The 13,306-nt window shown below is 40.2% G+C and overlaps 2 non-coding genes across 2 annotated transcripts; both read right to left on the reverse strand.

Moving 5' to 3' along the window:
- Positions 1 to 10,972: 10,972 nt before the first annotated feature.
- On the reverse strand, positions 10,973 to 11,046 carry Trnat-agu. The gene has a single exon. It is a non-coding gene; the product is annotated as a tRNA-Thr (tRNA).
- Positions 11,047 to 11,126: 80 nt separating this feature from the next.
- Trnak-cuu lies at positions 11,127 to 11,199 on the reverse strand. Its single transcript has one exon. It is a non-coding gene; the product is annotated as a tRNA-Lys (tRNA).
- Positions 11,200 to 13,306: the final 2,107 nt, after the last annotated feature.

Genomic DNA, 13,306 nt, shown 5'->3' on the forward strand with positions numbered 1-13,306 from the left:
GGGCGTGTGCTATGCATGCTGCTCGGTATCCTGGACGACATCGTCCAAGTGTCCGGACCGTTCGCCGGATAGTTGCGTTATTTAAGGAAACAGCAAGTGTTCAGCCACATGTGAAACGTCAACCACGACCTGCAACAAATGATGATGCCCAAGTAGGTGTTTTAGCTGCTGTCGCGGCTAATCCGCACATCAGTAGCAGACAAATTGCGCGAGAATCGGGAATCTCAAAACCGTCGGTGTTGAGAATGCTACATCAACATCGATTGCACCCGTACCACATTTATATGCACCAGGAATTGCATGGCGACGACTTTGAACGTCGTGTATAGTTCTGCCACCGGGCACAAGAGAAATTATGGGACAATGGCAGATTTTTTGCACGCGTTCTATTTAGCGTCGAAACGTCATTCACCAAGAGCGGTAACGTAAACCGGCATAATACGCACTATTGGGCAACTTAAAATCAACGACGGCTGCGACAAGTGGAACATCAGCGACCTTGGCGGGTTAATGTATGGTGCTGGATTATGGGAGGAAGGATAATTGGCCCCCATTTTATCGATGGCGATCTAAATGGTGCAATGCATGCTAATTTCCTACGTAATGTTCTACCGATTGTTTCACTGCATGACAGAGTAGCGATGCACTTCCAACATGACGGATGTCCGGCACATAGCTCGCGTGCGGTTGAAGCGGTATTGAATAGCACATTTCATGACAGGTGGATTGGTCGTCGAAGCACCATACCATGGCCCGCACGTTCACAGGATTTGACGTCCCCGGATTTCTTTCTGTAGGGAAACTTGTGGGATATTTGCTGTCGTGATTCACCGACAACGCCTGACAACATGCGTCAGCGCATTGTCAATTCATGTGCGAACATTACGGAAGGCGAACTACTCGCTGTTGGGAGGAATGTCGTTACACTTATTGCCAAATGCATTGAGGTTGACGGACATCATTTTGAGCATTTATTCCATTAATGTGGTATTTACAGGTAATCACGCTGTAACAGCATGCGTTCTCAGGAATGATAAGTTCACAAAGGTACGTGTATCACATGGGAACAACCGAAATAAAATGTTCAAACGTACCTACGTTCTGTATTTTAATTTAAAAAACCTACCTGTTACCAACAGTTCGTCGAAAATGGAGAGCCATATGTTTGTGACTATTACAGCGCCATCTATTACAAAGCGAAAAAAGTGGTCCAACTAAAACATTCATATTTCTTTACGTACTACACGAATATGTAATAAAAATGGGGGTTCCTATTAAAAAAAAACGCAGTTGATATCCGTTTGACCTCTGGCAGCGCCATCTAGAGGGCCACCATACCGCCATCTGTTTTCCCCCTTCAAGCTAGACAAGTTTCGATCTTTGTGCTTTTTTCGCTTGACGCTTGTTTCGTGAGATACTTGGCCTAGTCACAATCAATGGACCACCCTGTATTTAGCGATACGATCTATTTGTGGTCGAAATTTAATTACTTGATGTGCAAAATGTTTGCATGTGATTTTCAAATGTTGAAAATATGTTTTATTACGAAGAAGAATCACCGTAAGGTTGTGGTGAGTGTTAAACAATTAATTTGATAATTTCTGATATCGCATTTGTGACGTCACAAGAGTGGGCTATTTTTCCCGCACACATTACGAGAACCACAGTCCAGAATTTGCCACGAATTGAATAATTAGTTTAATTAATATTTAAAAAAATAAAGAATATATCGCTTGAATCTACTGCCCACTTCGTGCCGCGAGATCCTCCCAGTCCAGCAGCTAAGCCGAAACCACGTTGCCGGCCGCGGTGGTCTCGCGGTTCAGGCGCTCAGTCCGGAACCGCGCGACTGCTACGGTCGCAGGTTCGAATCCTGCCTCGGGCATGGATGTGTGTGACGTCCTTAGGTTAGTTAGGTTTAAGTAGTTCTAAGTTCTAGGGGACTGATGACCACAGATGTTAAGTCTCATAGTGCTCAGAGCCATTTGAACCATTTGAACCGAAACCACGTCGCACCCCCCTCAGATTTAGTGGTAGGATGGCTCACTGGATAGCCCCTCAACAACTGAACGCAGATCAAGCTTGAAAACAGGAAGATTTGCTGCTGAACTGTGAAAAAAGGAGCAAAATAGAAACAGCGAACTGTTCAAATTCAACGTATACAGCCACGAGTGTACAGGTAGAAGCACACGGTGTGGTTGTGTGATCACAGTATCGCACTATAAATACAGAGATCCGTGTTCAAATCTCCCTCATGTCCAATTTTTATTCACAAAATTAAACAGTGTCCATCCGCTGATTAATGTGTCTGTCCTCTGTATCTTGGCAACTGTCATATATACGTTGGTTATAGAATATGAGTCATGTGGTAAGAGTATATTACCGTCACAAGTAAATGTCATGAATAGTGAAGGCAGGCGAGATGCCACATGGACCTCTCACAGAAATGAAAACAACAAATAAACGGGTGTGAACTATGTTATAAGGATTTCAGGAGTCAAAACTTCCAACGTAAGACTCATAACATGTGGTACATGTGTAGAGCAAATAGGAGGTACATACATCTGGAGGTCCCTTCCTTACACCTCGCTGTTGCAGACAGACGTCACACCACGACACAGACACAAATCTGAATACAGCAAACAGATACGTCAAAAACTGGATGGTCAGTTCATAACTTTGTAAGTAAAAAATGAAGCACGAGAGAGATTTGAATGCAGATCCTCCTTCTCAGTGAAAGACCGTGAGCACATAAGCATGGCGCTATGGTTCTTCATATTTGCTCGATTGCACATCTTGAGTTGGACCATTCACTGTTTCTATTTTGGTTCTTTTCTTCACAGGTCAGTACACCTTCTTTCTGTTTTCATGCTTGATCTGTGTTCAGTTTTCGACAGGCTATCCACCGGGCAATCTTACTCCTGAATGAGAGGGAGGGTACGATTTCCCTTGTGAGCATTTTTCCCACCAAATACCAGATGGCGGTAGGTAGGAGGGAAGTGGGAGAGGGGAGGGCAGGTGCCCTGTCTGCCACAAGCTGATTAAATAAAGAATATCCAAACTGAATTGAACAGTATATTATTGACACTGATTTGAATTTAATGTCTGAGACCCTTCCTCTATAGCAACTCAGCACAGACGAAGTCTTTATCTCTCCAATTTCCACATGCAAATTAAGATGGAAATGGGGGAGGGCAGCGGAGAGTTGGGGAAATTCCCAGGAGGGGGTAACTGCCTCAGAATTGAATTTTTCCCAGAGCGGTTGGGGAGGAGGGGGAGGGAGAGGAGTGTGGGGGAAGGCAACCACTTAGCAGACCAATAGGATAAGGGAAGGGGGAGAGGTGGTTTAATTTATCAATTTAATTACTTAGCATATCAATTTCATATCAAAAGAGTCCCAAGATTGGCTCCATCCCACTGCTACAAACAGCATCACTTTTAACACAAAAAATTGATTCATCCTTAAAGAAGTGATACATTGTACTTCTAAATAGTACATACTGTTTTGTTTGTAAACTATTTACCCTTAAATTTTCTTTCATCCCATTTCCCGATGTTTGTCACTGTTGGTATTAATTGCACTCTATTTAATATATAGACTCACAAAACTCTGTAGCACTAAGGCAACAAACTGTCAGCAGGACATAAGCAAAACACTTCACCAAAGCGAAAATATAGAGGAGCAAAAATGATCATTTACAGATGCTGGAAACAGCGTATACGATGTACCCCAAACAGAATCGTTGCAAGAAAAAATTTCCCAGTTTTTTTGCAAATACTAATGGTTTTCTGTAATGTAAATAATGCGATCATGGTAGCATACATGACAATGATTCAACATTTAGTATACAGCAGTCGCTTTTCAATCTACACCCAATAAAGTAAATATCAAAGTAATCAGGAAAGACTATAGACTAACACAGTAATCACACAATTTCGATTTTTCCCCCATTCAAAAGCACTTTGTGTCGTTAACGTAACGTGAAAGCATAAGAAACCACGTGATAACAGACTGTACAGGACTTTCGCGTGGATATACAATATTGCACGACCGCTCCCGCCGGAGGTTCGAGTCCTCCCTTGGGCATGAGTGTGTGTGTTGTTCTTAGCATAAGTTAGTTTAAGTAGTGTGTAAGCCAGGGACCGATGACCTCAGCAGTTTGGTCCCTTAGGAATTCACACACATGCGAACTTTTTTTATATGTTATTGTCCTACGGCTTCGAACAAACAAACTGGGGGCGCTTGTTTCCTGTGCAGACAGAACACATTCCAAAAACGCCCGTCGAATTCCTCGTTTCTCTGTGGTGAATATGTACACGCTTCACATCCGCATGCTCCAGATCGCCACACATATTTATTGGTCGCTCTGCTTAGGAGCAGTCACTGGTTTCTGTCACATGTTATCGTCAAGCAGAGCGAGACTGGAACTGTTTCTCGTTGCCTTTTGAATCGCTACGGCTATCGGAGCTTCCAGTATGTCGAATTGACACAAAATACATAGGACAATATTCGTAACACGAATGGTTCAGATACCACTTAACGGCGGCAGAGGAGATTTGGTTATAATTACGCTAGAAGTAGACATGAGTTACTTAACAAATTCTGGATGAGTCACTGCCTAATCTGGTCTGTAGTTCTTGTAATCTGCCGTCTTGTCGCACTGTCAGCGTCTTCGCAATCTAATCTTCTAACTGCGGTAGTTACAGGTTGTGGAAGTAAACCCAGTTCTTACTAGCGCTTCTTGAGTCTTTCATTTATTAAGACCATCATACCCACGACATATTTTGAACGATAAAATGGTGAGAAATAAGCACTGCGATCAGATACAATTTTACACAACGATTCGGTGCAATGATTAAGCTCTTAATGCCGAGTGTCGGGAATTCGCTGTGCTAATAACTGGAACGTTAACTGTTTTTTTAATGCCGGAGTCAGTAGATGCTGATTCTTCATGAAGCTACCAATGCTTCTGACAACTGCTGCATGCTCCTCAGTGTTTAGGGTATCTCTAAAGCACCGCAAATTTTGATTTTTATCTTTCATCTAGAAATTTATTTAGACATTAACGTGTTAAGGTTATGGCAATGGCAATGGTAAGCAATTCGGGAGAAGCAGAAATTCAAATTGCTTACCTCGACTTATCCAGTTTGAGATAGTGTCCCGGCTTGTCAAACTTTAACATTTATTTGAATTAACAATTCACTATACCTTGATCGGTATAACCCGTCTTCGCTTCTGCATTCTGCTCCGTATTCACGCACGAGCTTGCTGTCAACAAACGCCAATATTGTTCTCAAAGTTTTTGCATCGGTACCTCACCAATTTCCAGTGAGTCTTTCCAACAATATCATTGCCACTTTTCACATTAGCATCCATATTCCCCACGATGTTATCAGTAAGTAAATGACCTGTCCAAAGACACTTTGGAGTGCTATTGAACTGTGATGCATTGTCTTTGAATACTATATAATGTCATTCACTATAAAGTTTATTACAGTCAGTGGCTATGAAATTGTTTGGTGACTACAGTGGTCCTTTAGTAGAAGTCTCAACAAAATACTGATATCTTGCGTGTTTTGAAGCAGCCATAGGCCAAGCAATATTTACGTGCTTTGATAATGACTAGATGGTCGAAACTGTTATGCTGTCACCAGTGTGCATGTTCGTTTCTCAAATGGAATGGCTTGAGCTTCCATCTCAAGAATTATGTATGCAATACACGCAGGTTGTCTGTCATTCCTTGTACGTCTGAGGTATTGCTCCGCTGAGTCAAAAGACCGACGTCCGTCTTCGGCGCAAATAAATTTGTGAGACACGGTTTCTGATAGGTTGTGTTTATGTAGGTTGAACCGTGTGGAGGAGAGAACTGATTTTGTGCCAGGCCGCTGTTCAGTTTGTGGAATGGTCAGAGTACACTAGGAACAGGCGAATTACTCCGTGTACAGTACTGCCCAGCAAGGAAATGATCTTCGTCATTTAGAGTTCTTCTCTCCAATGTTTGTTACGTGCTGAGGGCAAGTCTCGGAAGACAGCAACACTTTTTTATGTTTCCATACCTCAACAGGGAAAACGGAATGCTTATTGTATCACTTTATGGTCCGTTTGCCTGTTTGTCCGACTGTTCAAAAGCATTTTTCTCAGGAATCGGTAGACGAATCATATTGAAATTTACGCCACATATTAAGGTCTCCGGTCCCTTGGCCATGTAAAAAAGTAAATGATCTAAGTCAATGCAATCAAAAGACACAGCCAATCGTGACACGTATTTTGATACACGCAAACTCACTCACCGAAACCTCGACTGTACTTCTCGTTCACTTAGAATCATGAAATTTGGTAAGAAGCACGGTTTCACTGTCTAAGTAAAGAGAAAAAATCAGAAAATTGTTAATTTAGAAGTATATGACACGACAAAAAATATATCACGCGAAGGTAATTTTTTCACCTTCTCTTATAAGACTGTCTGTCTGTCCGCCCGTCCATTCTGTTAAGACTCCTCTTTCTGAGGAATGGGTAGACGTAGCGAGTTGAAACTTATGTCACACAGCAAGGTCTATGGTCCCTTTGCAGTACAATAAACGTTAGCTTCTACGTCAATGGAATAAAAAAATACGGCCATTTATATCATATATTTTAATACTCACAAACTCGCTCATCTAAACCTATAGCATACTTCCCGTTGGTCCAAAATAATGAAATTCGGCAAGAAGAAAGATTTCACAGTACAAGTAAAAGGAAAAATTTGAATTTGTTCATTTGTAACTATATCACACGAAAAAAAAAAACTGTCACTTGTTATGCGACTATCTGTTTGTCCGTCCGTCTTTTAAAGCCCCCTTTTCTTCAGGATCGGGTAGACGTATCAAGCTGATATTTAAGTCGCGTAACTATGGTCTTTAGTCCTTTGGTGGTACAAAAATGTTGTTCTGAAGTCAATGCAATCAAACGATTCGGCCATTTATGCCACATATTTTGATACTCGCAAACTCACTCATTAAAATCCGTAGGGTACTTCCCCCTGGACGTACAATCATTAAATCTAGCAAGAAGAAAGGTTTCACAGAGAATGTAATGGACAAAAAAATCGGAAAATCTTTCATTTATAATTATATCCCACAAAATATTTCTTTTAACATTTGTTGTCCGACTTCAAACTAAAATTAAACCATTCCCGAAAATACTGAAATCGGTGGGACAAATATATTGTGACAATAACAGCAAAAATCATTGAGATCATCGACTCTCAGATTTAATGAACTGTCTATATACTCGTCCATAATTAATTTTGGCGCGAGTGCTGCTTGCACCTGGTCAATTTTTTCGTTCACCACACTAGTTTCCACATAGTCATCGTTCTATCAAGAATGAAACAGTTCAGTGAGTGCATTTAGAATAACATTAGGAAGCCATTGTAGCTGTTCCTGCTGCAATATCCGCAAACGTAGCGTAAATAGTAATTGTTTGTTGATTGCATTTTAGTTCAAAAGTAATGAACACATCATTAGCTGTTAAATATTACCAAGAATCAAATTTATGTCTTTGTATTTGTTCTTCTTTGAGCCTTTCGTAATATTTATAAGAATTTCTGTCAGAGGAATTAAACCGCCTAGACCAGAGTTTAGCACATATTTATGACAATTCATTTGTTACATTATACCTGAATGAGTTTAGCACATACTTGAGACAGTTCATTTGTTAAACTATACTTGAATGTTGAGATTCAAGTATAGTTTAACAAATGAAGGGGTTGGAGAGATATAGCCATAAGCCACACTTTTGTCGAAATTGAGATATTCACACGTGACAGTAGTGTAAGTGAGGATTCTGATCATTTTGACAGCGTTGGTGACGAGTCTTGGTGCCCATCAAGCAACAGTACTAGCTCAGAAGATGTTTCGGTAAGTATACAAAAAAATTGTTTACTGGTACTGTAATCATTGTTCAGTGGCTTGTGACTTTGTTTCTCATACTATTTCTCTCACAGTTGATCGTCGTCTTTTGTGCTAATGAGAAACCTTTAGAGCCTAATTTGAATGACTACTGATTGCAGTAATAATATAGTTGTCATAGCTACGAACTTGTAAGAATATTTTTATTATCAATGCCATTTCAGCAGCATATTATGATTTGTGTGGCTTGTGACTATATCTCACGGAAGTTCTGTGACAATTTTTCTATTCATATTACAGCTTGAAATAAGCAGAGCAAATGAAGTATCACCCCAGAAACAAAGCTCTTCAAGAAAAAGAAAGCGTAAATTGATGAGTGGAAAAAAGTTAAGACCAAACATCGACGTAACGCGGGGCAGCAGTATGTGTCTTCTAAAACCAATAAGACTGTTCAGGCAGCGTCTTCGGGAAGTCCTCATAGTTGTTCAAATACGTGCTATACGAAACTACTCGGAGAAGAAAATATTTTCCACTCGTCTTGGGACATAGGAAACTTAAATGCTCAGAAAATTTTCCTAACGTGTTGTATGAAAATTGTACAAAAAAAAGCAAAGGTCCGTTTCACTTTTTTTTTAAACATGAATGGCCCAATTGTCACAAATTTACTTTACCTTGTTCTGCTTCACATTTCTTTATTTCACAGCTATCCAAAAAAGACTACAAAGCAAATTTCATCTAGAGCTGTGACATTTTCATACAATGTGAAAGTAAATGGAATGGAAGTCATGATCTGCAAGCAAGCTTTCCTCAGCGTTCATGGCTTACGGAACCACACAAGAAGAGCGAGGAATTTGCAACAGCAAATGAAGTTGGGTCGCTCAGTTTCAAAAGAAGATGGAAGAGGTTTGTGTATTACATTTTACTATAAGGCATCCATTTTCACCAAATAAAATTATGTTGAAGTATAATAATAACACGAAGTAATGTTTTAACTCATGTGCTCTTTTGTTTCAGGCAAACATGGCAGTCATCCACATAAATTTCAAGACGAAGCTGTGCAAGGTGTCAGAGACTACCTCAATGCTATACCAAAATACAACAGTCACTATAGCAGGCAGCAGGATCCCAACAAAGTATATTTCGGATGTGATCTCACAACTGCATCCCTATGTCGGAACAAATACTCTGAATGCTGCATGGAAAAGGGTGCCCCTACTGTATCACAAAGCAAATTCTGGGCAGTTTTTAGTCCGAATTTAACATAGACTTCAAACTACCGAAAGTCGACACCTGTTCAACATGTGAAGACTTTCTAACAGCAACGAGTAACCCAGAATTATGTGCAGAAGAAATTAAACAAAGGAAAAAAATAACATGGGTTGCATCAAAGAAAGGCTGATAGCGGGCAAAATATGATCGTGTATGTAATTTCTCTGGCTAAAGAGAATGTGAAAGAGCACCATGTAATAGTAGTGGACATGCAAGAAACGTTTCCCATGCCAAAACTAACATTTGGAACAGCATTCTACAAGAGAAAAATATGGACATATAACTATTGTATCCACAATTGTGGATCAAATAAGGGATACATGTTTCTGTGGAGTGAGAAAGACGGTGGAAGGGATTCAGATGAAGTTGGGAGCTGTTTATTAAAATATTTGGAGATAACTAACACTCAAGCCAAAAATCTCCACATAATCACAGATAACTGTAAGGGCCAGGCAAAGAATTGTTCTCTTATTGCCCTAGAAATGACTCTCATTGCCACCAAAAGATTTGAATCTGTGCAGTATTATTTCCCCATTGTAGGTCATATTAGACTTCCTTGCGATCGTGATTTTGGTCGCATTGAAATTTATGCGAGAAACAGACCTCCAGTAGTATAAATGGCAGATGAATGGGCAGAAGTAGTCAAATCTGTTAGCCCAAAAAATTTCTTTGTGACGAAAATGCATAAACAAGACTTCAGAATCTTGGGCGATCTGAAGTCATTAATCTCGATACCCACTCTATTCAGATCTGGAGATCCCTTTCATTTTAGTGAAGTGACTCAATTTAAGTTTGAGTATAGAGATCCCTTCATGCTAAGTGTGAACCACTGCTATAGTCAGATACAGGAACCTTCATGTCAGCAAATCTACCTAGCAAGAGGAAAGGAAGACCTGCTGACCAAGATCTATTTCAGCTGCCAATAAAATATAGAAAGCCACTTCAAGTTAATCAGAAAAGATCGATGACATACTGTCTCTTATGGCATACATACCTGAAGCATATCAAAGCTTTTTTCGGTCATGGGCTGGAAATAATGTGAATGATGATGACCTAGAAGAACTTCCTTGATTTCACATTTACAGTGTGAAATAAAGTGTTAGACTGACTTATCTGTTGTGTATGTGTGTATTTGAAAGTGCAAAAATTGTTAAAAATTACTAGTTGTTATATAATTTTCAAAACAAAACCTTAAAAACGTATTTTGTGTTCTAAATTATTTTCAGGGAGACACAGTCATAAGCCATTTTCGACCACATCATAATTAAAATGTCTCTAAAATTAATATAATGTAACATAAAGAAGATCGTGTGTTTTACACAAGGTTTGCAGTGTATTACAGAATAATGAAAAGCAAAAAGGAAGTGTCTATTTTGTCTTCAACATTTTTATACTTCCATGAAACTTTATAGTCGCTGTATCTCAAAACTAGTTGAATGTGGCTTATGACTATCTCTCTCCGACTCCTTCAAATGAATTGTCACAAGTATGTGCTAACTCTGGTCTAAAAGTCTACGACTAAGCAGAGCGGCGGTTTCATTCCTCTGACAGAAATTCTTATAAATATTACAAAACGCTCAAAGAAGAACGCATACAAAAACATGTTTAGAGAGTTCCAACGTAGGCCTGACGGTACGTTGTAATTATGTGAACTTTCTACGGAGTGCTTGTTAGACGCGTGCTGTTTCCGAGGTGCAGCTGTCTGCGGAAGCTGCTGCGACTTACACGTTGGAAGCACGTAGTAAAGTGTGAACGTTCTTTCCATGGTCAACCCTGGAGATGGTTTAGCGAAAGACAAAATTTTTTCACGGCAAGGCACCGGAGGGATTCGAACCCTCGATCTCCTGTTTACTAGACAGGCGCTTTAACCAACTAAGCCACGGCGCCGCACGGGGAGCAACGGCCTCCAGTATTGTGTATAAATGCATTTCAGTCTTCATGGAATGTATTCGCATGATAAAAATGTGCGCCCAGCGTGGGGCTCGAACCCACGACCCTGAGATTAAGAGTCTCATGCTCTACCGACTGAGCTAGCCGGGCAGATGTTGCCTCATGCAAGGTATGTAATTGTCATAGTGCTTGTAATTATTTTGTTGCTATGGTTACTAATTCTTGTTTATACCACAAACATAACAATTTGTGCATGTTATAAAGGTTCTGTGGTATGCGGTTTGTGTCCACCAGAGGGCGAGCATTGCCACTTTGCCAGGATTGAAAGAGTCTCACCGTATGCCATTAGTTGCACTAGTCGAACGTTCATCCGATAGATGGCAGCACAGCGCAGTATCGAGAGATGCATGCCGGCCGCAAGCGACACCGTTGGTTATGTTAAATGCATGTAAACTTGCGAAAATGGCGAAGAATGCTGCCGTGGATGAGGTTTGTTACTATCGTTGCTATCAGCTGATTAGATGATTGATGAAAAACGACGCTGCTGAATGAAATATGCAGGGGATGGGAAAATAATCACTCGTGTCCTATTTACTGCGCTTTTTTTCCGCCTTTGTATGAAGATGAACTTGACAGTGTCGTACGTAAAATGCTTCTTGCGTAGTCGTGAAATACCTTTCATTTGGCGCCTGGACGTGGTAATTTCTTGTAACAAAACCGTTGATCTTTTCTAGTAGTAACCACGCGTTCTCGCTATACTCAGCGTGACCACAACAACAGTTGTTTTAAGGACTTCTTCCTTTCGCGGAATAACAATTCTGTATTTAGAACACTATTTTGAGAGGTAAAAGTGTCACTATACTTAACAGATAGAATATAGAATAACGAAAAATAACTTTTACATACAGCATGTACGTCTCGTATACGGCAGAAAAAATTAATATTTGGCGCATTTCGCGAAATGTTGTGGGACACACTCGCATTTGTATTTGATGTATCTTTTGACACAATCAATTGTTGCATTTTCTTATATTAATGCCTGTTTCGGACGAGTACTGAATATCTTCTGAGCAAAGTAATTGTACAAATAGTTATTTTACAAGTGCTGTGAAAACGTTCATTAGATTTGCTGGCTAGTTTTTTGTCTGACTGGACAACAGAAAAGCGCTTGCAAGACCGTAAATATGTATTCATATGAAACCCGAAGCACTACTGACGAATAGCTCAGAAAAAAAGGAATATTTTTTTCATCTTACGTTTATTGCAACACAAAGAAGAATAGAACTTACGTCACAAACGTTCACAGGGGATGGAGGGAGTGGGGGGGGGGGGGGGGGGAGGTTGCAAAGGGGTGTACTTATCATCTCCTGGAATCTGGATCATTCATTAGAGAATCCTCACACACTTCTAGAAGTGATTTCTCTTGATTCCACTAACCGTCTCGTTTAGCCAGTAGTAGCACGTATAGAATTTAGTTCTTGTGGCATGACATTCATCGAAACTGACCAAATCATTAATACCAAAAATGCTAACTCTGCCGTCTTTTCCACAATTACAATGTCATCGTCACCTTTTGAAGTTCTTTTATTTCCTCACTATGAACTTTAACGCCCTTTCAAAATTTGTTCTTGGTTTCTTTTACTGCTTGCTGAATGTGCGCACTGCAAGGATGGGCAACAGTCGTGTCTCACTCTCATTGCAAATCCTGATTCCCTTCCATGTCCTCAATTCTTCCAGCTGCAGTCTGGTTTCTGTACTAGTTGTAGACGACTTTTCGCTCATCTATTTGACACCGACTATCTTCAAAATTTTAAAGAATGTGTTTTAGTCATTAAAGGGATTATTTGATCAATATTGCTTATAAATTATTTTTTTTACTTTGCGGAATCACTTTTAATCTTCGCTCTCATGTTCGCTGGAAGAAATGCTTGAACTTAGCGAGATGCCAGGCGTAATTTGTGAGTAGTGTTCGCGCAAAGTAACTGTGGCTGAGGCCGATAAACGGTTACAAATACACGCTGTTAAGTGTTTCTTCCATCACCTCCATTGTTCTCTTTGTGAACGAAGTGGAAAACGTCGCTATAAAATCCACCAATCATATTTCAGAGCAATTGTCGATTTAGGAAAGGTGCATCCGACAGGAGCAATACATGTAATGATTCTTGAGTTTCTCCCGGCGTATTTGATAGTCAAAATATCCACGGGTGTGCTGCCGGTCTATAGTGTCCAACGGGCACAATATTTCGGCGATCATACA

Source organism: Schistocerca americana, chromosome 2 (assembly GCF_021461395.2).
Source record: "Schistocerca americana isolate TAMUIC-IGC-003095 chromosome 2, iqSchAmer2.1, whole genome shotgun sequence".
Taxonomy (NCBI): domain Eukaryota; kingdom Metazoa; phylum Arthropoda; class Insecta; order Orthoptera; family Acrididae; genus Schistocerca; species Schistocerca americana.